This window comes from Dendrobates tinctorius, unplaced genomic scaffold (genome assembly GCF_039654945.1).
Source record: "Dendrobates tinctorius isolate UK_male_01 unplaced genomic scaffold, ASM3965494v1 ptg000126l, whole genome shotgun sequence".
Taxonomy (NCBI): Eukaryota; Metazoa; Chordata; class Amphibia; order Anura; family Dendrobatidae; genus Dendrobates; species Dendrobates tinctorius.
Window position 1 is genome coordinate 25,674,291 of NW_027361794.1, and position 24,956 is coordinate 25,699,246.

General features: G+C 45.1%; 1 pseudogene; it reads right to left on the reverse strand.

Moving 5' to 3' along the window:
* Positions 1 to 984: 984 nt before the first annotated feature.
* The window catches only part of LOC141047194 (uncharacterized), a 44,776-nt pseudogene continuing 20,804 nt past the window's right edge, over positions 985 to 24,956 (reverse strand).

The window sequence follows — 24,956 nt, forward strand, 5'->3', positions numbered from 1 at the left end:
GTATTTGGTTTATCCTATAAAACTCCCATATAATATTCTCACCTTGAATTTATCCTATAAAACTCCCATATAATATTCTCACCTTGAATTTATCCTATAAAACTCCCATATAATATTCTCACCTTGAATTTATCCTATAAAACTCCCATATAATATTCTCACCTTGAATTTATCCTATAAAACTCCCATATAATATTCTCACCTTGAATTTATCCTATAAAACTCCCATATAATATTCTCACCTTGAATTTATTCTATAAAACTCCCATATAATATTCTCACCTTGAATTTATTCTATAAAACTCCCATATAATGATCTCACCTTGAATTTATTCTATAAAACTCCCATATAATATTCCATCTTGAACGCACGCCGCGTGCATCATGTTTTTGTACAATTTGTGAATAATATATATAGGTTCTCCTCGTCTGAGTTATTTTTGAAGGTCAACAAAATACGATTTTCCTGTAATTCATTTCTCACACTCTAGGTATAATAATGACTTTTCCCTGTGTGGGATTTTTGATGTTTAAAAAGGTTGTCGGTACCTGCTTTCTTGGGTCTCTTGAGATTTTTACATCATGTGAGCCCTGTGCCCAATCAGCGCTGATGTCACTGTCCCCACCTTCGGACAAATCAAGCATCATGAAGCCGTCAGAGAGCAGCCGCAGCCCTGGCTTCATGTTGATGTTCAATATGTCCGAAGGAAGGAGCAGTGAAGCTGCCGCTGATTGGGTGCAGGGCTCGTGTGATGTGAGAACCTCACATAAGCCCCGGGACAGTGAGTCTCAACACCGCTGAAGTGGAGCCGGCACGCCAGCGGAGTATGAGTGTTTTTATTTTAATGAGGCCAAACATAAGGAATGAGTTCACTGAGAAAAAAATATATATATACCGTGTTTTTTGGACTATAAGACACACCTAGGTTTTGAGGAAATTAGGAAAAAAAAAATTGATGCAAAAAATGTGGTTAATTCTGTACTTAATATCCCTTATCCTGGTATATATGGTCCCCTCATCCCTATTCTGATACACATGGCCCCCTCATCCCTACCCTGGTATACATAGATCCCTCATCCCTATCCTAGTATGCATGGGCCCATCCTTATCCTAGTATGCAGGGTCCCATCCTATTGTGGCATGATTGGCCCCATCCCACTCATGGTATGCAGTGCCCCATCTCATCGTAGTATGCATGGCCCCATCCTTATCCTAGTATGCAGGGTCCCATCCTATTGTGGCATGATTGGCCCCATCCCGCTCCTGGTATGCAGTGCCCCATCTCATCGTAGTATGCATGGCCCCCATCCTTATCCTGGTATGCAGGGCCCCCATCTCTTCCTAGTATGCAGGGCACCATCACTATTTGGGGTATGACTGGCACCCCATTCCAGTCCTGCTATGCATAGCCCAATCCTTATAATTGGCCCCCATCCTGGTATCCATGGCCCCATCACAAAACATTAAGAAAAAAGCATTACACTTACCTACCCGGCGCTCCCTTGCTGAATCCTGCTCTGATACCAGCAACTGCTTTATGCTTGGAAGCAGCACATGGCAGGGACATAATGCGTTGCTCACAAGCAGAGCACAGCTGCTGGAGTACTCGCCGTTAAAACTATTTCACCATTATGAACATAAAAAAGGCTTCTCCCTTATGTGACATCTCTGATGTTTATTAACAGTTGATTTCCAAGTAAAATATTTCCCACAATAAGAAAATGAAAAAGGCTTCTCTGTGTGACTGCTCTGATGTCTAACAAGATTCCCTTTCCGGTTAAAATATTTCCCACAATCTGAACAGGAAAAAGGCTTCTCCCCTGTGTGAGTTCTATGGTGAGTAACAAGCAGTGATTTACGTGCAAAACATTTCCCACATTCTGAACAGGAAAAAGGCTTCTCCCCTGTGTGACTGCTCTGATGTCTAACAAGATTCTCTTTCCGGATAAAATATTTCCCTCAATCTGAACAGGAAAAAGGCTTCTCTCCTGTGTGAGTTCTATGGTGAGTAACAAGCAGTGATTTATGTGCAAAACATTTCCCACATTCTGAACATGAAAAAGTCTTCTCTCCTGTGTGACTTCTTTGGTGTTCATTAAGGTTCCCTTTCTGGTTAAAACATTTCCCACATTTTGAACAGGAAAAAGGTTTCTCCCCTGTGTGACTGCTCTGATGGCGATCAAGATGCCATTTCTGGTTAAAACATTTCCCACATTCTGAACAGGAAAATGGCTTCTCCCCCGTGTGAGTTCTTTGGTGACTAACAAGATGCCATTTCTGGTTAAAACATTTCCCACATTCTGAACAGGAAAAAGGCTTCTCTCCTGTGTGAGTTCTTTGGTGTTCATTAAGATTCCTTTTCTGGTTAAAACATTTCCCACATTCTGAACAGGAAAATGGCTTCTCCCCCGTGTGAGTTCTCTGGTGACTAACAAGATGCCATTTCTTGTTAAAACATTTCCCACATTCTGAACAGGAAAAAGGTTTCTCTCCTGTGTGAGTTCTTTGGTGTTCATTAAGATTCCCTTTCTGGTTAAAACATTTCCCACATTTTGAACAGGAAAAAGGCTTCTCCCCTGTGTGAGTTCTTTGGTGTATATCAAGATTCCCTTTCTGGTTAAAACATTTCCCACATTCTGAACATGAAAAAGTCTTCTCTCCTGTGTGAGTTCTTTGGTGTTCATTAAGATTACCTTTCTGGTTAAAACATTTCCCACATTTTGAACAGGAAAAAGGTTTCTCCCCTGTGTGACTGCTCTGATGGCGATCAAGATGCCATTTCTGGTTAAAACATTTCTCACATTCTGAACAGGAAAATGGCTTCTCCCCCGTGTGAGTTCTATGGTGACTAACAAGATGCCATTTCTGGTTAAAACATTTCCCACATTCTGAACAGGAAAAAGGCTTCTCTCCTGTGTGAGTTCTTTGGTGTTCATTAAGATTCCTTTTCTGGTTAAAACATTTCCCACATTCTGAACAGGAAAATGGCTTCTCCCCCGTGTGAGTTCTCTGGTGACTAACAAGATGCCATTTCTTGTTAAAACATTTCCCACATTCTGAACAGGAAAAAGGCTTCTCTCCTGTGTGAGTTCTATGGTGAATAAGAAAAAGTGATTTTTTGTGAAAACATTTCCCACATTCTGAACATGAAAAAGGCTTCTCTCCTGTGTGCGTTCTATGGTGTGTAACAAAATCTGATTTATGTGTAAAACATTTCCCACATTCTGAACAGGAAAAAGGCTTCTTTCCTGTGTGAGCTCTCCGGTGTCTATCAAGAACCGATTTCTGATTAAAACATTTCCCACATTCTGAACAGGAAAAAGGCTTCTCCCCTGTGTGAGTTCTATGGTGAGCAACAAGCAGTGATTTACGTGCAAAACATTTCCCACATTCTGAACAGGAAAAAGGCTTCTCCCCTGTGTGCATTCTGTGGTGTGTAACAAAATTAGATTTCTCATTAAAACATTTCCCACATTCTGAACAGGAAAAAGGCTTCTCCCCTGTGTGCGTTCTATGGTGAATAACAAAATTTGATTTACGTGCAAAACATTTCCCACATTCTGAACATGAAAAAGGCTTCTCACCTGTGTGAGTTCTATGGTGAGTAACAAGCAGTGATTTACGTGCAAAATACTTCCCACATTCTGAACATGAAAAAGGCTTCTCCCCTGTGTGAGTTCTATGGTGAGCAACAAGCAGTGATTTACGTGCAAAACATTTCCCACATTCTGAACATGAAAAAAGCTTCTTTGCCTTAGGAGCAGTTTGTTTTTCATTGCCTCTTTTGTGACTTTGATTCTCCTTAGTAGTCAGTAATGAATCAGAAGATGGGACCTGTTTCATAGGATCAGATGACAGATCTTTGCTGTGAATGGATGATGGTATATCTGGAGTAATGGCATTCACTTCAGTTGTATCTTGTAGGATCTCAAGATCATCAGATTTAAAACTTGAAGATGTCAGCTGTCCCTCTGATCTCCTGGTACAGTCATCTGCTAAGATAAAAAAATCAATTATTTTTAATAAAATATCCTTGAGTTTAATATTTTTGAACATTTCTACTTAAACTGTACATAAAAATGGCAAGCTATGTAAAAACTTTAATTATTTACCAAGACAATGACAGTTCACAGTCTAATAGAAAACCTTGCTGGATGAGCCAGTAGTGTGTGGTGTTCAACTGTTTGTTCATTCTGCCTCCCAAATATCAAATATAAAGAAACCAATCAATGTTATGTAGGTGAAAATAATACCAATTCTCATCTCACAAAAAACAAGTCCCCACTCAGGTCCATCATCTGTCAATGGAAAAACAGAGGTTCCCGCACTATTAGTGGCTCAAAGGCTGTTGAAAAGCAGCAAGGTTTCTATAAACCAATCCGGCAAAATCCGCTCTCACTTCGGAGTCTTGCAGTGTGCGCAAACAACATTTAGGATTCCTGTATTTAGCAATATTATAGTGAGAAGAATCCACTTAATTTGTGGTGTGTGTCTCCTGGAGCACAATCTGGGCACTATGTGCTGGGTAATAAAATGGCAAATGTGTAATTTTCACTCTCCAACATCCACTGTGTGTTAATTTCCAGAAAGTGGCTGTGGAGTCAAAATATTCAATCCTCCTACACACGTGGTCAAAATTGTTGGTACCCCTCGTTTAATGACAGAAAAACCCACAATGGTCACAGAAATAACTTGAATCTGACAAAAGTAATAATAAATAAAAATGAAAATGAGCAAATGAAAGTCAGACATTGCTTTTCAACCATGCTTCCACAGAATTAAAAAAAAAATAAAAATCATGAAATAGGCCTGGACAGAAATGATGGTACCCTTAACTTAACCGCTTCATGACCACCAACGTTAGATAAACATCGGCGCTAGCAGGACTTTGTGCAGCGTGGACGTTTGTCTACGGTCGGCAGTTTTGTGCTCATCGGGACCCCACGTACCTTATAACTAGGGGATTTCACCGCACAACGCTTCTTGTGATCCATGACCTCATCGAGACCTGATTTGTTCAGGTCCTGATGACATCAGCGTCACACCAGCCAATGAGTCAAATCACTAGGAAAGTTTGCTGCAGCAATCAACTTTCCCGGGCGATCTGCCCCATAAAAACGCTGTTTCTCCTCAGATCTCCTGTCAGTGAGAGATTAGAGGAGAAGCAGTGTTACAAGTGCTGCTGCCAACAGCTGTGTCAGTCAGCGATTGTGGTATAAAGTAACAATACAGATAAGGCAGGTTAGGGTTAGTGCTATAGTTAGGGTTAGTGTTGGGACTAAAGCTAGGGTTTCTTCTAAAGTTAGGGTTAGGCTAAAGAATTAGGCTTTACTCAAATGCTTCCCCAATTATTTGGTCACGTCGTAGTTTTCAATTTTCGGTAAAAAAATAAAAATGAATAAAATGGTCCGTCAGTATTATAGTACAGAGGAGGCTTATACACTTTTATGTTCTGACAGTGAAGAAAGTGCAGTGTCAGATGGCGATGTGGATTTCGAGGGCTTTAGTAGCAGCGACAGTGATAGCTCAGAAATGAGCAGTGATTCTGGTCCATCCTCACACACAAGGACCAGTACAACAAGAAGGACAAATAGCGCTTCTGGAGAAATGTCTCCAACTCAGGGAACAATGCCCAGTACTAGCGCTGTCCCTAGTGCTCGGGAATTGGCGCACACCAATGTCCAAGGGGCTTTGCCTCTTGATGTAGCATTTCCCAGATGGGAGGCTTCGGATTCGGCTACTCCATTCATCCCTAATTTTAATGCCATTCTTGGTATAAATGTGGAGGTGGAAAATTTTGGACCAATTATTTTTTTAAATTTGTTTCTGACAGATAGCTTGCTAGAGCATATTGTCCTACAAATTTATATGTGTCCCAATTCATCAGCCAGAATCCACGATCCGATTATGCTAGGTCAAATTTATGGACACCAACTAATGTCCTAGAAATGAAAAAATTTTTAGGACTTACATTCATTATGAGGCTTGTTAAAAAAACGAGCATTCGGTCCTATTGGTCCAACCGCCCTGTTCAAGCCACCCCTATGTTTCCTGCCGTTCTCCTAGGACCCATTATGAAATGCTCATGAGATTTTGGCATTTTAATGACAATAGTCAATGCCTGCCCAGAGATGCCCCAGAACATGACAGACTATTCAAAATCAGACCCATCATCAAAGACTTGACAGAAAAGTTCTTAAAGCTCTACACCCCAACAGAAAACATTTCCATTGATGAGCCCCTTGTAAAATTGAAAGGAAGACTGCACCTCAAGCAATTTATTCCTTCTAAGAGGGCAAGGTTCGGAATAAAGCTCTATAAAATGTGCGAGAGTTCAACCGGATACACATCAGCTTTTCACATTTATGAGGGGAAAGATAGCCAAGTAAACCCACCAGGAGGCCCTACTTATCTGGGGACATCTGGAAAAATGGTTTGGGAGCTGATAACTCCATTTTTACAAAAAGGCTACAATCTGTATGTTGACAACTACTACACCAGCATACCCCTATTTAAAAGTCTGGTTGAACATAACATAGGGGCTTGTGGGACCATTCGCAAAAACCGTCAGGGGTTTCCACAATCATTGGTCAGCAAAAAGTTCTGAAAGGGGCAGTCAGGGGCTTTACACAATGGAGAGCTGCTTGTCCTTAAGTATAAGGATAAAGATATTTTTATCCTGCGCTCGATCCACACAGATGCCACAAGGGCCACTGCAGACCAACAGGGATCCACTACTCCAAAACCTGTGTCTGTCATTGACTACAACAAATATATGGGGGTGTGGACCTTGCAGATCAGGTTCTACAGCCATACCAGGTATCAAGAAAATCATATATCTGGTATAAAAAGTTAGTCATGTATTTGTTTCAGGTGACCACATATAATTCTTTTGTGTTATACAAAAAAGCCGGAAATGCAGATACTTTCCTTCATTATCAGGAAAAGGTCACTGAAAATCTTGTTTTTGATAATTTTGTCCCCGCCAATCCTTTAGAATGTGAAGATGTTAGAAGACTCACTGAGCGACATTTTATTGCACTCATCCCAGTAACTGAAACAAGAAAGAACCCCCAGAGAAGATGTCGTGTATGTTCCTAGAGAGGAATGAGGCATGATCCCCGCTATTATTACCCACAATGCCCATCACTGCCAGCCTTATGCCTCCATGACGGCTTTACAACCTTCCACACAGAACCACGTTTTTGAACTGTTTTGACATTCAAGCATTTGGTTTATTTAGTGACAGACACATTTGAGTAGAGCTGATCTAACAATTTCCGGGGGTAGGTGGGGGGAGGTCTCCAGAGACACAAGCTGGGCACAATATATTGGGCACTACAATGACATTTTGGCAATTTTTGCTCTGAAACTTCTACGAGTTTCTGGAAATCATCCATGTAGTGAAAATGGTCACTATATCCATAGATGAATTCCCAGAGGGGTGTCATTTCCAAAATGGGGTCACTTCAGGGGGGAATTCATCTATGGGTGGAGTGACCCTTTACCTATCTACCTATTTTCCAATGTAAAATCTGGGGTTAAAACAACATTTTAGTGGTAAAAATGTAATTATTTCTTCTTCACTGCCCAATGGTATAATTTTCTATGGAACAGCGGTGGTGTCAGTATGCTCACTGCACCACTAGAAGAATTCATTCAGGGTAGTATTTGGTAAAATGCAGTCACTTTTGGGGCTTATGCTGTTCTGGCACCTCAGGGGCTCTGACAATGTGACATGTCACCCACAAACAATTCCAGCAAAATCTGCTCTCCAATATGGCGCTCCTTCCCTTCCAAGCTCTGCCATGCGCCCAAGCAGTGGTTTACCCCCACATATGGGGTATCGGCGTGCTCAGGAGAAATTGCACAACAAACTGTATGGAGCAATTTCTCCTGTTACCCTTATGAAAATGCAAAATATGGAGCCAAAAAGATTTGTGAAAAATCTTTTTTTTTTTTTCTTTTATTTGCATGGCGCCATGTTATAAACGTCTGTGAAGCACCTGTGGGTTCAAGGTGCTCAATACACATCTGGATAAGTTCCCTAAGGGGTCTAGTTTAAAAAATGGGGTCCCTTTTTGGGAGTTTCCACTGTTTAGGCACATCAGGGGCTCTCCAAACACGACATGGCAACTGCTAATTATTACAGCATATTTTACATTCAAAAAGTCAAATGCTGCGCCTTCCCTTCCGAGCCCTGCCGTGCGCCCAAACAGTAGATTTCCCCCACATATGGGGTATCGGCATGCTCAGGAGAAATTGCAAAACAAAATGTATAGTCCATTTTCTCCTGTTACCCTTGTGAAAGTAAAAAAAAATAGGTGTAAAGGAAAATTTGTGTGAAAGAAAAGTAAATGTTTATTTTTTCCTTCCACATTCCATTCATTCCTGTGAAGCACCTGAAGGGTTAATAAACTTCTTGAATGTGGTTTTGAGCCCCTTGAGGGGTGCACTCTTTAGAATGGTGTCACTTTTAGGTATTTTCTGTCATATTGACCCCCCAAACTCACATCAAATGTGAGGTGGTCCCTAAAAAATGGTTTTGTAAATTTTGTTGTAAAAATGAGAAATCGCTGGTCAACTTTTAACCCTTATAACTTCCTAACAATAAAAATTGATATAGTTGATATAGATGCTACTGCGCAGGTGCCGCCATCGCCGGTGACATTTTGCTGGATGTAATTTTTTTCTAAGCCTCACAATAGCCACAATATTATAGGCATTATCACCAATAATATCAATGCTATTATATGCATTATGTAATAATGGGGGCAGGTCAGTGAGGGGTCAGCGACCTGTCATAAGCCAATACAGATGAGTATGTAATCAGAGCACCACATAAAGCCCCGCCCACAGCCCCGCCCACAGCCCCGCCCCAGAGAATGAGAATCTCATTAACTGAAAACTACAAATACAGATTACACAACAGTAAACCAGAGTTGCCCTCATTTATGGTGGACCATTGGAGCTACTATGGATCCTGAGCAGAAGATTAGAGGAAATAATATTGCTCCCCATTTCAGGAGAGATTGTGCAGTAATCTGAATTCCTTAGGACCAAAAACAATGTAATTGGTTGTAAGTTCTATAGAAAAGGGCTTTCAATGCCCAAAGTCATTTGAACAGTTTTGGGTGGAGGAGAATGTTGTGGTCTAGAGGCAAAATGGTGATCATGGTAATACGGCCGGACTACACCACCGATAAAGCAGCCACAGCCGGTGACTGAGAGGAATCTGTGACTTCTCTGCATTCAATGGTTACTACTCACCTGGGTAGTCATATGTGGGAATCTCCTCTTTACACCACTCATCATCTCTCACATCTGTCTCTGTAGTATTAATATGGGTCAGATCTTCACCCTGAAACAAATATTGTAAAAGTCACAGACAGATGGAGAAGTCCCATCTATGATCAGCTCTAATCCTGCCATCTCCACCGCTCTCATTACACAAGTATAAAACATATAATACTGGTGGATAAAACAAGACTGAGCACAAGACCTTCACAGCCGTCTACACATCATAGGGGAGATCTCCTGACACCTTCTCTCCATCTACCTGATGATCCTGAGGAGCACTGGGATCTTCTTGGTTACAGTCCTGTGGAAGAAGAGGACGGGGACATCTCTCTGGTGTTGTCCTCTTACTGGATAGATCTGGAGAAAACACATACAGGGACTGAATTCATTCTCTACATACAGATAATTATAGGCCGTGTGTATTTAGTCCTGTCTGTTACCTGGTGATGTGAGGGGCTGGGGAACCTCCATTATGACGTCCTTGTACAGATCTCTGTGTCCTTCTAAATACTCCCACTCCTCCATGGAGAAATAGACAGCGACATCCTGACACCTTATAGGAACCTGACACATACAATGATACCGTCATCCCCCGATCCCTTCATAGTGTTACTGTATAATGTCCCAGCATTCTCAGCAGTGTCACCTCTCCAGTCAGCAGCTCAATCATCTTGTAGAGGAGTTCTAGGATCTTCTGGTCATTGATGTCCTCATGGATCAGGGGGTGAGGTGGAGGCCCCGTGATTGGGCTCAGGAGTCTTCCCCATTCCTCAGACACAGGGTCCTGACAGCGATCACTAGAGGTCTTCTTCACCACTGTGTAATCCTGGTTATGGAGAGACACATTAATAAATCTCACTCCAGACATTCCCAGAGTCCTCACCTCTCCAGTTCTGTCCATCTGTTATTCCCATAGATAAGAATGATGTAATGTGACGTCATCAGAATCTCTCACCTCTCCAGTGAGACGGAAGAGGATCTCTAGGGTGAGGTGTAACATCCTCTCCGCCATCTTGTCTCTGTCCATATCCATCCTTGATGGGTAAATCAGGAAAATTTTCTTCTGTAGAAGATTTTCACTGAGAGGATCCGATATTGTAGAGACCTGAATGAGAAGAAGATGAGCCGATGTAACACCATAAGAATCCTGTGTAATAATACAATTACTGGAGATAATAAGGGAAACATATGAGGAGATTTATTATCTTACAGGGTTTAGTTTTCTTCCCTGACATCTACTAATAAAACCTATATATTTAGGCCACAGACAACAAGCAGTTTCCTCCTCGGAGTCGGCAGCTGAACACGTTCCTCATAGACTCATCTTCCATAACGCTAATTCTCGTCTCATTACCGACCCTGGAATCGGCATTAGCAATACTGCAGGAGAGATTCATTACACGCGACATGAGAAATAACTCCTTCATGATGAGGACGACATCTTCATCTTCTACTGCGGCTCTAGAGACAGATTTGGCCAGAGTCGGTCACTGCCTCCATCCCCACCGGCCGTCTATATGAAGGTTTCCCGTCTTCCCCGCACTGGAATCTTCTCTCACGTTAGATCTCAGCTCTGAGTCACACACAGAAGTTTGAGGCTTTTAGAAAAGATTTTTAGTTTCCACAAACACAACGGACAGAAATGATCTGATCCCAAAGTCTCCATGTACAGTGATTTATGGGGTTTATTTCTGGCCTTAGGCTTTCCCATATTACAGGAAAAACTCCAGAAAAAGCCGATATTAACACCTTTCCTACATTAGACGTACTATTCCGTCCATGTGACCTGGGACCTAAGTCCCAAGGACGGGATAGTACGACTAGCGTGTTCAGCTGCACTCACGGGGGGAACGCAGCTGATCGCGGCCGGGTGTCAGCTGATTATCACAGCTGACACCCGACACTATGTATCAGGGGCGGTCACGAACTGCCCCGACACGTTAACTCCTGGCACACTGCGATCAAACACGTTCGCAGTGTAACGGGGGTTTAGGGATGCATCGGCAAGGAGGCTCCCTCCGTGCTTCCCTGAGACCCCCACAGCAGCGCGATGTGCATCACTGCTGCGGGGGCCTCCTTCCCTGCAGGTCCCCGAATCCAAAATGGCGGCGGGGACCTTCGGGGCCTGCAGGGAGGCGGCTTTCTCATGCCTGCAAAGCGCCAGCATGAGGAAGACTGCAGCACTGTCTGTGACAGATCGCTGATCTCTCACAACGATCTGTGATGTGACAGATCAGCGATCTGTCACATGACATTTATGTCCCCCCTGGGACAATGTAATAAAGTTAAAAAAAAAGTTTAAAAATAATTTATAAAAAAATCACTAAATAAATTTAAAAAAAATATATATATATATATTCCCTAATAAATTCATTTTTTGAAAAAAAATAAAAATAAAAGTACACATATTTGGTAGCTCTGCATCCGTAACTACCCGCCCTATAAAACTGTCCCACTAATTAACCCCTTTGTTGAACCTCTTAAATAAAAATAACAAATGAAGCAAAAAATAATGCTTTATCATCATACCGCCGAACAAGAAGTGCAATAACGCGCGATCAAAAAGACGGATATAAATAACCATGGTACCGCTGAAAACATCATCTTGTCCCGCAAAAAACGAGCCGCCATACAGCATCATCAGCAAAAAAATATAAAAGTTATAAAAGTTATAGCTCACAGAATAATTATTTTTTATATAAAATTGTTTTCAGTGCATAAAAGCGCCAAAACATAAAAAAAGAGATAAATGAGGTATCACTGTAACCGTACTGACCCGAAGAATAAAACTGCTTTATCAATTTTACCGCACGCGGAACGGTGCAAACGCACCCCCCAAAAGAAATTCAGGAAACGCTGGTTTTTGTTCATTCTGTGTCCCAAAAATCGGAATAAAAAGCGATCAAAAAATGTCACATGCCCGAAAATGGTACCAATAAAAATGTCAACTCGTCCCGCAAAACATAAGACCTCACATGACTCTGTGGGTCAAAATATGGAAAAATTATAGCTCTCAATATGTGGTGATGCAAAAACTATTTTTACAATAAAAAGCGTCTTTTAGCGTGTGACAGCTGCCAAATATAAAAACCGCCATAAATAGTAAATCAAACCCCCCGTTATCACCCCCTTACTTAGGGAAAAATAATAAAATAAAAAAAAAATATTTCCATTTTCCCATTAGGGCTAGGGTTATGGTTAGGGGTGTGTTGGGGTTAGGGATGAAGTTAGAATAGGGGGGTTTCCACTGTTTAGGTACATCAGGGGCTCTCCAAACGTGACACTGCGTCCGATCTGAATTCCAGCCAATTTTGCATTGAAAAAGTCAAACAGCGCTCCTTCCCTTCTGAGTTCTGCCATGCGCCGAAACAGTGGTACCCCCCACATATCAGGTATCAGCGTACTCAGGACAAATTGCACAATAACTTTTGCAGTCTAATTTCTCCTGTTACCCTTGGTAAAATAAAAAAAAATGGACCTGAAGTAATTTTTTTGTGAAAAAAAGTTAAATGTTCTTTTTTTTTAAAAAATATTTAATAAATTCCTGTTAAACACCTGAAGGGTTAATAAACTTCTTGAATGTGGTTTTGAGCACCTTGAGGGGTGCAGTTTTTAGAATGGTGTCACTTTTGGGTATTTTCTATCATATAGACCCCTCAAAGTGGCTTCAGATGTGATGTGGTCCGTAAAAATAAAATGGTGTTGTAGAAAATGAGAAATCGCTGGTCAACTTTTAACCCTTATAACTTCCTAACTAAAAAAAATTTTGATTCCCAAATTGTGCTGATGTAAAGTAAACATGTGGGAAATGTTATTTATCAAGTTTTTTGTGTGCCGTATCTCTGTGATTTAAGAGCATAAAAATTCAAAGTTAGAAAATTGCGAAATTTTCAAAATTTTCGCCAAATTTCCGCTTTTTTCACAAATAAACACAAGTTATATGAATAAAATTTTACCACAAATATGAAGTACAATATGTCACGAGAAAATGTCAGAATCACCGGGATCCATGGAAGCGTTCCAGAGTTATTACCTCATAAAGGGACAGTGGTCAGAATTGTAAAAATTGGCCCGGTCATGAACGTGCAAAACACCCTTGGGGGAAAGGGGTTAAAATGTTTCTAAAGAAAAATTGGCTCCAACAATTCTTGTAAGAAGAAAAAAATAAGCAAAAAGCAGAAGACACATGTGCACACACTGCGGATTGGTCTGCGGATTCTTACCTGCGGTTTGCCACCTGGACAATGGAATAGGCGGCAAACCGCAGCAGAGTCCGCAGAAACCATTGACATGTCAATTCTTTCTGCGGATTCAAAACCGCAGCTTTTCCGCAGTTAAAAATCCGTAGCATCTGCACAGCAGAATGTAAATCCCATAGGATAACATGCTACTGTACACTGTCTGCAGAACTGCTGCAGATCCGCAGCGGCCAAAACCGCAGCAAAAACCGCAGCAAAAACCGCAGCGTGTGCACATAGCCTGAGGCTTCAACAAAAACCCTGAACATTTATTAAAAAGAAATGAATCTTTTTGGGCCCCAGAACATAGATGTACACCGCAGGGACGGCACAGATGAGGCTACAACAAAAACCCTGACAGTTTAACCACTTGCTGCTGTGAAAAGCAAATATGACATCTAAGAAGGTGTGACAGAGTTTGGCTGAATGCCCCCCGCCCCCAAGTACTCGATAGTATGGGGCAGCCTAGTTACTCCGATACTTACATGCCTAATAATGGGGTCTGGACTGCAATGTATGAAGGTCTATTAGGCCGGGCCAGAGGCAGCGTCCAATAAGTTACCTTATAACGCCCCCATACACATTAGACTAAAGCTCCATGAAAGCACTGATTTCGGGGGGGTTTGGCCGACCATATAATGTATTTGGGGGCCTCCCGACAGATGATGTCAGGGCAGAGAAGGATCTGACATCCTGAATTTCAGAGGATAATCCGTCTGTTCTTCCTGTAGATAATCCTCCTCTAGAGGAGTCTGGAGGCGACTCTCTCATACAGACCACAGGAAAGCTGGAATATTTGTGTGTATGGGGGAGTCGGGAGAGATCGCCATCTGCCAAATGACCGATCAGCCAACTCTGATCTCATGTGTATGGGGCCGTTAGTATTACACTGACAGGCAGTGATGATACACGGCACTACAGTAGTACAGGGCATCACCGGAGCCATCAGAGGCTTGTATGTTGTATGATCGCACTGATCAGAGGGGTTTAAAAAAGGTTTAAAGTAGAAAAAAATATCACAGTTTCAGCAACAAGAAATATCCATCACTATATGGAAAGCAGAGTCACTGCACAATGTTAGTTACGTCACGTCCATAACTACTTTATTATACTCTATTATCCTGTACACAGTGGAGTAGATAGAAATCACAGATCACACAGCAATAGCTGGAATTGGACCCTCCAACGTAAAGAAAAAAACCTTTATCTATATATAAAGCTGAGTGTATGTATGTATGTATGTATGTGTGTGTATCAAGCCACGCCCACTCCATATAGCAACCAATCACTAAGCATCTTTCATTTCACCAGAGCTGTTTAAAAGAAGCTGAGCTGTGATTGGTTGCTATGAGCAACAATTTTCCCACTCCACAACACCTCAGCAGACACTGACCGGGTGGGAGAAATCTAGCATCCCCGGGAACATGAGCTCCCAGCCATTGTCTGGCCCCAGAAAGGAGCAGAGAGCACATAACAGAAATGAATCAACACCTCCTCTATTCCTGCCACACTCTATTGTTAGCGGCGTAGAAAATCGTTTCATCAGCGGCCACACACAGAGCAACACTGCCAGGTTACACAACAGCACATCTCCAGGAACTCCCTGCTCAGCGCCACCCAGCTTGGGACTATGGGATGGAGGATGTGTGATGGGTATATGGGCACGGACCTATGGGATGGAGGATGTGTGATGGGTATATGGGCACTGAACTATTGGATGGAGGATATGTATGATGGGCATATGGGCACTGGACTATGTATGATGGGTATATGGGCATGGGGCTATGGGCAGGAGGAAATGTATGATGGGTATATGGGCACTGGACTATGTATGATGGGTATATGGGCATTGGACTATGGGATGGAGGATGTGTATGATGGGTATATGGGCACGGGACTATGGGATGGAGGATGTGTGATGGGTATTTGGGCACTGGACTATAGGATGGATGATATGTATGATGGGTATATGGACATTGGACTCTGGGATGGAGGATGTGTGATCGGTGTATGGGCACAGGACTAAAAGATGGAGCATGTGTGATGGGTATAGGGGCACTGGACTATGAGATGGAGTCTATGTGTAATGGGTATATGGACACGGGACTATGGGATGGAGGATGTGTGATGGGTATATGGGCACTGGACTATGGGATGGAGGATGTGTGATGGGTATATGGGCACTGGACTATGGGATGGAGGATGTGTGATGGGTATATGGGCACTGGACTATGGGATGGAGGATATGTATGATGGGTATATGGGAACTGGACTATGGGATGGAGGATGTGTGATGGGTATATGGGCACTGGACTATGGGATGGAGGATATGTATGATGGGTATATGGGCACTGGACTATGGGATGGAGGATGTGTGATGGGTATATGGGAACTGGACTATGGGATGGAGGATATGTATGATGGGTATATGGGAACTGGACTATGGGATGGAGGATGTGTGATGGGTATATGGGCACTGGACTATGGGATGGAGGATATGTATGATGGGTATATGGGCACTGGACTATGGGATGGAGGATATGTATGACGGGTATATGGGCACTGGACTATGGGATGGAGGATGTGTGATGGGTATATGGGCACTGGACTATGGGATGGAGGATATGTATGATGGGTATATGGGAACTGGACTATGGGATGGAGGATGTGTGATGGGTATATGGGAACTGGACTATGGGATGGAGGATGTGTGTGATGGGTATATGGGCACTGGACTATGGGATGGAGGATATGTGTGATGGGTATATGGGCACTGGACTATGGGATGGAGGATAATCATTATAATTTGCTATAACTAACCATAGTTAGTTACTATGGCGGGGCAACACCAGGCTCTTCAACTTATATATATATTTGGCAGAGTCCTATCTCCCGACTCCGCAGATTGCTGCTGTCGTTGCAGGCCCAGACCAGATGGTATGGAGACGAATGAGGGAGACCAAAGTTCAAAACTAGACTTTCCTTCACTTAACAAGACCTTGATGAGAAGTATATACATCAGATGGCAGGCACAACACTTTATGAATGCTTCTTCTGCATTATGCAGTCAGGAACTTTCCGGTTACATGCGGCAGTACATAACTTTTGTTATAAGCCACAATAGTGCAGCAAAACTGAGCTAATGACCTCTTCCTGCTCTGTGTCTCCGCTATGCTCCCTGCCTGGAATCCGAATTCTTAAGGTACTGTCACACTAAGCGATATCGCTAGCAATATCGCTATAACTTGTGACGTTATAGCGATATTGCTAGCGATATCACTGTGTCTGATACTTACCTCCGACCGCTCCCCCGCTGGTTATCGCTGATCGCGCGAGAACGTCCTGGATTGTTTCTCGTCGTCAGCTTCCTGCAGCGCTTCCTGTGGAGAGACGAGCGACGAGCGTGGAGCCGGGCGGGAGGACGCAGGACCACCGCGTCTGACAGGTAAGTAGCGACCCCCGTCCCTAGCGATGTCGCTGGTGAGATCTGCCTGTGTGGCAGCTCACTAGCGACCACTTAGCGATGCACCAGCGATCCTGACCGCGTCATATCGCTGGTTGGGATCGCTGGTGCATCGCTAAGTGTGACAGTACCTTTACTGCCATTATATCTTTGCTTTCCCTCAGAACGTACTATCCGATGTCTCCCTCCTGGCACACAACACCATATCAATTCAGGAGGACGGCAATCAGATTGACCAAAGGCCTGGATTTCTCACTTTCTATCTGACTCATCACAAGGAAATTGTTCTCCTGTGTGGCCATGTAGCTCAGTATGAGGTCTCCCACACAGTATGACGCCCCCACAGCTCCTCACACAGTACTATGGCGAGAGATGAGCAAATATTTCAATGTTGGGTTTGGCTCACGTTTGCTGAATTTGCAATATTCACCGATTTAATCGCAGAACATAGCCAACCATGCACAGCACAAAAGCTGGGGTTTCCCACGCTGTGTGACAGTGTGGTAAACACCGACGTAGCGCTTCTGATCGGCGGTAAAATCATCCCCGCCGGTCACAGAGTCGGGGTTCCTGCGCTGTCAGAAGATAGCGTGACCACTCACTTGTGATCGGAGGTAAAAAGTTTACCTCCGGTAACTGGTGTCAGCTCTAATTCTGCCATCTCCACCGCTCTCCTTACACAAGTATAAAACATATAATACTGGAGGATAAAACAAGACTGAGCACAAGACCTTCACAGCCGTCTACACATCACAGGGGAGATCTCCTGACACCTTCTCTCCATCTACCTGAGGATCCTGAGGAACTCTGGGATCTTCTTGGTTACAGTCCTGTGGAAGAAGAGGACGGGGACATCTCTCTAGTGTTGTCCTCTTTCTGGATAGATCTGGAGGAAACACATACAGGGACTGAATTCATTCTCTACATACAGATAATTATAGGCCGTGTGTATTTAGTCCTGTCTATTACCTGGTGATGTGAGGGGCTGGGGAACCTCCATTATGACGTTCTTGTACAGATCTTTGTGTCCTTCTAAATACTCCCACTCCTCCATGGAGAAATAGACAGCGACATCCTGACAACTTATAGGAACCTGACACATACAATGATACCGTCATCCCCCCGATCCCTTCATAGCGTTACTGTATAATGTCCCAGCATTCCCAGCAGTGTCACCTCTCCAGTCAGCAGCTCAATCATCTTGTAGGTGAGTTCTAGGATCTTCTGGTCATTGATGTCCTCATGGATCAGGGGGTGAGGTGGAGGCCCCGTGATTGGGCTCAGGGGTCTTCCCCATCCCTCAGACACAGGGTCCTGACAGCGATCACTAGAGGTCTTCTTCACCACTGTGTAATCCTGGTTATGGAGAGACACATTAATAAATCTCACTACAGACATTTCCAGAGTCCTCACCTCTCCAGTTCTGTCCATCTGTTATTCCCATAGATAAGAATGATGTAATGTGACGTCATCAGAATCTCTCACCTCTCCAGTGAGACGGAAGAGGATCTCTAGGGTGAGGTGTAACATCCTCTCCGCCATCTTGTCTCTGTCCATATCCATCTTTGATGGGTAAATCAGGAAAATTCTCTTCTGTAGAAGATCTTCACTGAGAGGATCCGATATTGTAGAGACCTGAATGAGAAGAAGATGATCCGATGTAACATCATAAGAATCCTGTGTAATAATACAATTACTGGAGATAATAAGGGAAACATATGAGGAGATTTATTATCTTACAGGGTTTAGTTTTCTCCCCTGACATCTACTAATAAAACCTATATATTTAGGCCACAGACAACAAGCAGTTTCCTCCTCGGAGTCGGCAGCTGAACACGTTCCTCATAGACTCATCTTCCATAACGCTAATTCTCGTCTCATTACCGACACTGGAATCGGCATTAGCAATACTGCAGGAGATATTCATTACACGTGACATGAGAAATAACTCCTTCATGATGAGGACGACATCTTCATCTTCTACTGCGGCTCTAGAGACAGATTTGGCCAGAGTCGGTCACTGCCTCCATCCCCACCGGCCGTCTATATGAAGGTTTCCCGTCTTCCCCGCACTGGAATCTTCTCTCACGTTAGATCTCAGCTCTGAGTCACACACAGAAGTTTGAGGCTTTTAGAAAAGACTTTTTGTTTCCACAAACACAACGGACAGAAATGATCTGATCCCAAAGTCTCCATGTACAGTGATTTATGGGGATTATTTCTGGCCTTAGGCTTTCCTATATTACAAGAAAAACACCAGAAAAAGCCGATATTAAAATGTTTCTAAAGAAAATTGGCTCCAACAATTCTTGTAAGAAGAAAAAATTAAGAAAAAAGCAGAAGACACATTTTATAATTTTTAACATGTTAAACATTTATTAAAAAGAAATGAATCTTTTTGTGCCCCAGAACATAGATGTACACCGCAGGGACGGCACAGGTGAGGCTGCAACAAAAACCCTGACAGTTTAACCACTTGCTGCTGTGAGAAGCAAACATGGCATCTAAGAATGTGTGACAGAGTTTGGCTGAATGCCCCCCGCTTCCAAGTACTCGATAGTATGGGGCGGCCTAGTTACTGCGATACTTACATGCCTAATAATGGGGTCTGGGCTGCAATGTATGAAGGTCTATTAGGCCGGGCCAGAGGCAGCGTCCAATTAGTTACCTTATAACGCCCCCATACTGTCATGGTTTACTGAGGCTCCAGGTTAAGCGGTGCAGAGGTTAATCTGGGAAGCCTCTCTGCGGATCTGGGGAGGGTTCTTATAGCCTCATGGAGGAGCCGTCCCCTGTCCTTTATACTCCTGGCTGAGTGTGTCTGACCCTGTTCTGTCTGTGCTTCATGCCTGTCTTCGTATGCTTGCTTGGTGTTTGACTTGGTCCTGTCACGGTTAACGTCTCTTGTATTCTGACTCTGTACCTCGCTGCCCGCTCTGTGTATGACCCCTGGCTACGTATTGACCTTTCTGTGATTATCCCTCCTGTACCTCGCTGCCCGCTCTGTGTATGACCCCAGCTACGTATTGACCTTTCTGTGATTATCCCTCCTGTACCTCTATGCCCGCTCTGTGTATGACCCTGGCTACGTATTGACCTTTCTGTGATTATCCCTCCTGTACCTCGCTGCACGCCCTGTGTATGACCCCGGCTACGTATTGACCTTTCTGTGATTATCCCTCCTGTACCTCTATGCCCGCTCTGTGTATGACCCCTGGCTACGTATTGACCTTTCTGTGATTATCCCTCCTGTACCTCGCTGCCCGCTCTGTGTATGACCCCTGGCTACGTATTGACCTTTCTGTGATTATCCCTCCTGTACCTCGCTGCCCACTCTGTGTATGACCCCTGGCTACGTATTGACCTTTCTGTGATTATCCCTCCTGTACCTCGCTGCCCGCTCTGTGTATGACCCCGGCTACGCATTGACCTTTCTGTGATTATCCCTCCTGTACCTCTATGCCCGCTCTGTGTATGACCCCTGGCTACGTATTGACCTTTCTGTGATTATCCCTCCTGTACCTCGCTGCCCGCTCTGTGTATGACCCCGGCTACGTATTGACCTTTCTGTGATTATCCCTCCTGTACCTCGCTGCCCGCTCTGTGTATGACCCCGGCTACGTATTGAACTTTCTGTGATTATCCCTCCTGTACCGTGCTGCCCGCCCTGTGTATGACCCCGGCTACGTATTGACCTTTCTGTGATTATCCCTCCTGTACCTCGCTGCCCGCTCTGTGTATGACCCCGGCTACGTATTGACCTTTCTGTGATTATCCCTCCTGTACCTCGCTGCCCGCTCTGTGTATGACCCCGGCTACGTATTGACCTTTCTGTGATTATCCCTCCTGTACCTCGCTGCCCGCTCTGTGTATGACCCCTGGCTACGTATTGACCTTTCTGTGATTATCCCTCCTGTACCTCGCTGCCCGCTCTGTGTATGACCCCTGGCTACGTATTGACCTTTCTGTGATTATCCCTCCTGTACCTCGCTGCCCGCTCTGTGTATGACCCCGGCTACGCATTGACCTTTCTGTGATTATCCCTCCTGTACCTCTATGCCCGCTCTGTGTATGACCCCTGGCTACGTATTGACCTTTCTGTGATTATCCCTCCTGTACCTCGCTGCCCGCTCTGTGTATGACCCCTGGCTACGCATTGACCTTTCTGTGATTATCCCTCCTGTACCTCGCTGCCCGCTCTGTGTATGACCCCCGGCTACGTATTGACCTTTCTGTGATTATCCCTCCTGTACCTCGCTGCCCGCTCTGTGTATGACCCCGGCTACGCATTGACCTTTCTGTGATTATCCCTCCTGTACCTCGCTGCCCGCTCTGTGTATGACCCCGGCTACGTATTGACCTTTCTGTGATTATCCCTCCTGTACCTCGCTGCCCGCTCTGTGTATGACCCCGGCTACGTATTGACCTTTCTGTGATTATCCCTCCTGTACCTCGCTGCCCGCTCTGTGTATGACCCCGGCTACGTATTGAACTTTCTGTGATTATCCCTCCTGTACCGTGCTGCCCGCCCTGTGTATGACCCCGGCTACGTATTGACCTTTCTGTGATTATCCCTCCTGTACCTCGCTGCCCGCTCTGTGTATGACCCCTGGCTACGTATTGACCTTTCTGTGATTATCCCTCCTGTACCTCGCTGCCCGCCCTGTGTATGACCCCTGGCTACGTATTGACCTTTCTGTGATTATCCCTCCTGTACCTCTATGCCCGCCCTGTGTATGACCCCTGGCTACGTATTGACCTTTCTGTGATTATCCCTCCTGTACCTCGCTGCCCGCTCTGTGTATGACCCCGGCTACGTATTGACCTTTCTGTGATTATCCCTCCTGTACCTCGCTGCCCGCTCTGTGTATGACCCCGGCTACGTATTGACCTTTCTGTGATTATCCCTCCTGTACCTCGCTGCCCGCCCTGTGTATGACCTCCTGGCTTGCCTGACCTGAGTTCCCCTCTCCTCTACTTCAGTATTCCTGTAGCGAGTATACTACATCATCTGCAGCAGTAGGACGCTAAGCCCCGCTCCCTGCGGTCACAACCTAGCTCTTCATCGTTGCTCCACCTCCCACAGGTCCTCAAGCTACTCTGCTCCTACCCACGTTAGACGCCAGGACTCCTGTGGCTGCGGGTAAGAGTCCTTCACGTGCACGCTATCTGTGTCCTTGTTACTTGAGGTGGCGGTGCCACTGAAGCACCCCTGACACATACACATTAGACTAAAGTTCCATGAAAGCACTGATTTCGGAGGGTTTGACCGACAATAAAATGTATTTGGGGGCCTCCCGACAGGTGATGTCAGGGCAGAGAAGGATCCGGCATCCTGAATTTCAGAGGATAATCCGTTTGTTCTTCCTGTAGATCGGGGTGGGGAACCTTTTTTGTGCCAAGGGCCATTTGGAATTTTATAATAGCGTTCGGGGTCGTATAAATTCATTAATAATGATGAGCGAGTATACTTGTTGCTTGGGTTTTCCCGAGCATGCTCGGGTGTCCTCTGAGTTTTTTGGCGTGCTCGGAAATTTAGTTTCTGTCGACACATTTGCATGATTTGCGGCTGCTGGACAGGCTGAATACATGTGGGGATTCCTTAACAAACAGGCATTCCTCACATGTATTCAGGCTGTCCAGCAGCCATAAATCATGCAGCTGAGGCGACGAAAACTAAAATCTCCGAGCATGTCAAAATACTCGGACACCCGAGCATGCTCAGGAAAGCCCGAGCAACGACTATACTCGCTCATCACTCATTAATAACTGTCTTAAACATTAGTAAGCTGGTATCCAAGGTAAACAGCGGGTATCTATATATCTTGGATACCAGCTCCCAGCGTCGTTGATCGTTGGTCTCTCGCTGTCACATGCAGCGATGCGCGCTGGCCAGTGGGAGACCAATGATCAAAAAATGGCCCAGGACATTCGAGCACAATCAGCGATACCCGGCGGGGGGGCTGGTCGCTGATGCATGTCACACACAGCGATGTCGCTGGCGAGATCTCTGTGGCGTCACAAAATCAGCGATCTCGCTGTGTGTGACGGGGCCTTTAGAGTTCATTTCCTCCCAGCAGTGGGGTTTTATATGCAGGAGCCAGGCAGGTTCAGAGCGCTACTAACCTGCTCATTACGGTAACCCCATTTATGGAGCTTGAGGTATACAGAACATGGGTGGTACATGGGGCCTGGGGTATACAGCACATGGGGGGTACATGGAGCCTGAGGTATACAGCACATGGGTGGTAAATGGAGCCTGAAGTATACAGCACATGGAGGGTACATGGTGCCTGAGGTATACAGCACATGGGGGGTACATTGAGCCTGAGGTATACAGCACATGGGGGTACATGGAGCCTGACGTATACAGCACATGGGGGTACATGGAGCCTGAGGTATACAGCACATGGGGGGTACATGGAGCCTGAGGTATACAGCACATGGAGGGTACATGGAGCCTGAGGTATACAGCACATGGGGGGTACATGGAGACTGAGGTATACAGCACATGGGTGGTACATGGAGCCTGAGGTATACAGCACATGGGTGGTAAATGGAGCCTGAGGTATACAGCACAGGGGGGTACATGGAGCCTGAGGTATACAGCACATGGGGGGAACATGGAGCCTGAGGTATACAGCACATGGGTGGTAAATGGAGCCTGAGGTATACAGCACAGGGGGGTACATGGAGCCTGAGGTATACAGCACAGGGGGGTACATGGAGCCTGAGGTATACAGCACATGGGGGGTACATGGAGCCTGAGGTATACAGCACATGGGTGGTAAATGGAGCCTGAGGTATACAGCACAGGGGGGTACATGGAGCCTGAGGTATACAGCACATGGGGGGTACATGGAGCCTGAGGTATACAGCACATGGGTGGTAAATGGAGCCTGAGGTATACAGCACAGGGGGGTACATGGAGCCTGGGGTATACAGCACATGGGTGGTACATGGAGCATGAGGTATACAGCACATGGGGGGTACATGGAGCCTGAGGTATACAGCACATGGGGGGTACATGGAGCCTGAGGTATACAGCACATGGGTGGTACATGGAGCCTGAGGTATACAGCACATGGGTGGTACATGGAGCCTGACGTATACAGCACATGGGGGTACATGGAGCCTGAGGTATACAGCTCATGGGGGGTACATGGAGCCTGAGGTATACAGCACATGGAGGGTACATGGAGCCTGAGGTATACAGCACATGGGGGGGTACATGGAGACTGAGGTATACAGCACATGGGTGGTACATGGAGCCTGAGGTATACAGCACATGGGTGGTAAATGGAGCCTGAGGTATACAGCACAGGTGGGTACATGGAGCCTGAGGTATACAGCACATGGGGGGTACATGGAGCCTGAGGTATACAGCACATGGGTGGTAAATGGAGCCTGAGGTATACAGCACAGGGGGGTACATGGAGCCTGAGGTATACAGCACAGGGGGGTACATGGAGCCTGAGGTATACAGCACATGGGGGGTACATGGAGCCTGAGGTATACAGCACATGGGTGGTAAATGGAGCCTGAGGTATACAGCACAGGGGGGTACATGGAGCCTGGGGTATACAGCACATGGGTGGTACATGGAGCCTGAGGTATACAGCACATGGGGGGTACATGGAGCCTGAGGTATACAGCACATGGGGGGTACATGGAGCCTGAGGTATACAGCACATGGGTGGTACATGGAGCCTGAGGTATACAGCACATGGGTGGTACATGGAGCCTGAGGTATACAGCACATGGGTGGTACATGGAGCCTGAGGTATACAGCACATGGGGGGTACATGGAGACTGAGGTATACAGCACATGGGTGGTACATGGAGCCTGAGGTATACAGCACATGGGGGGTACATGGAGCCTGAGATATACAGCACAGGGAGTACATGGAGCCTGATGTATACAGCACATGGGGGTACATGGAGCCTGAGGTAT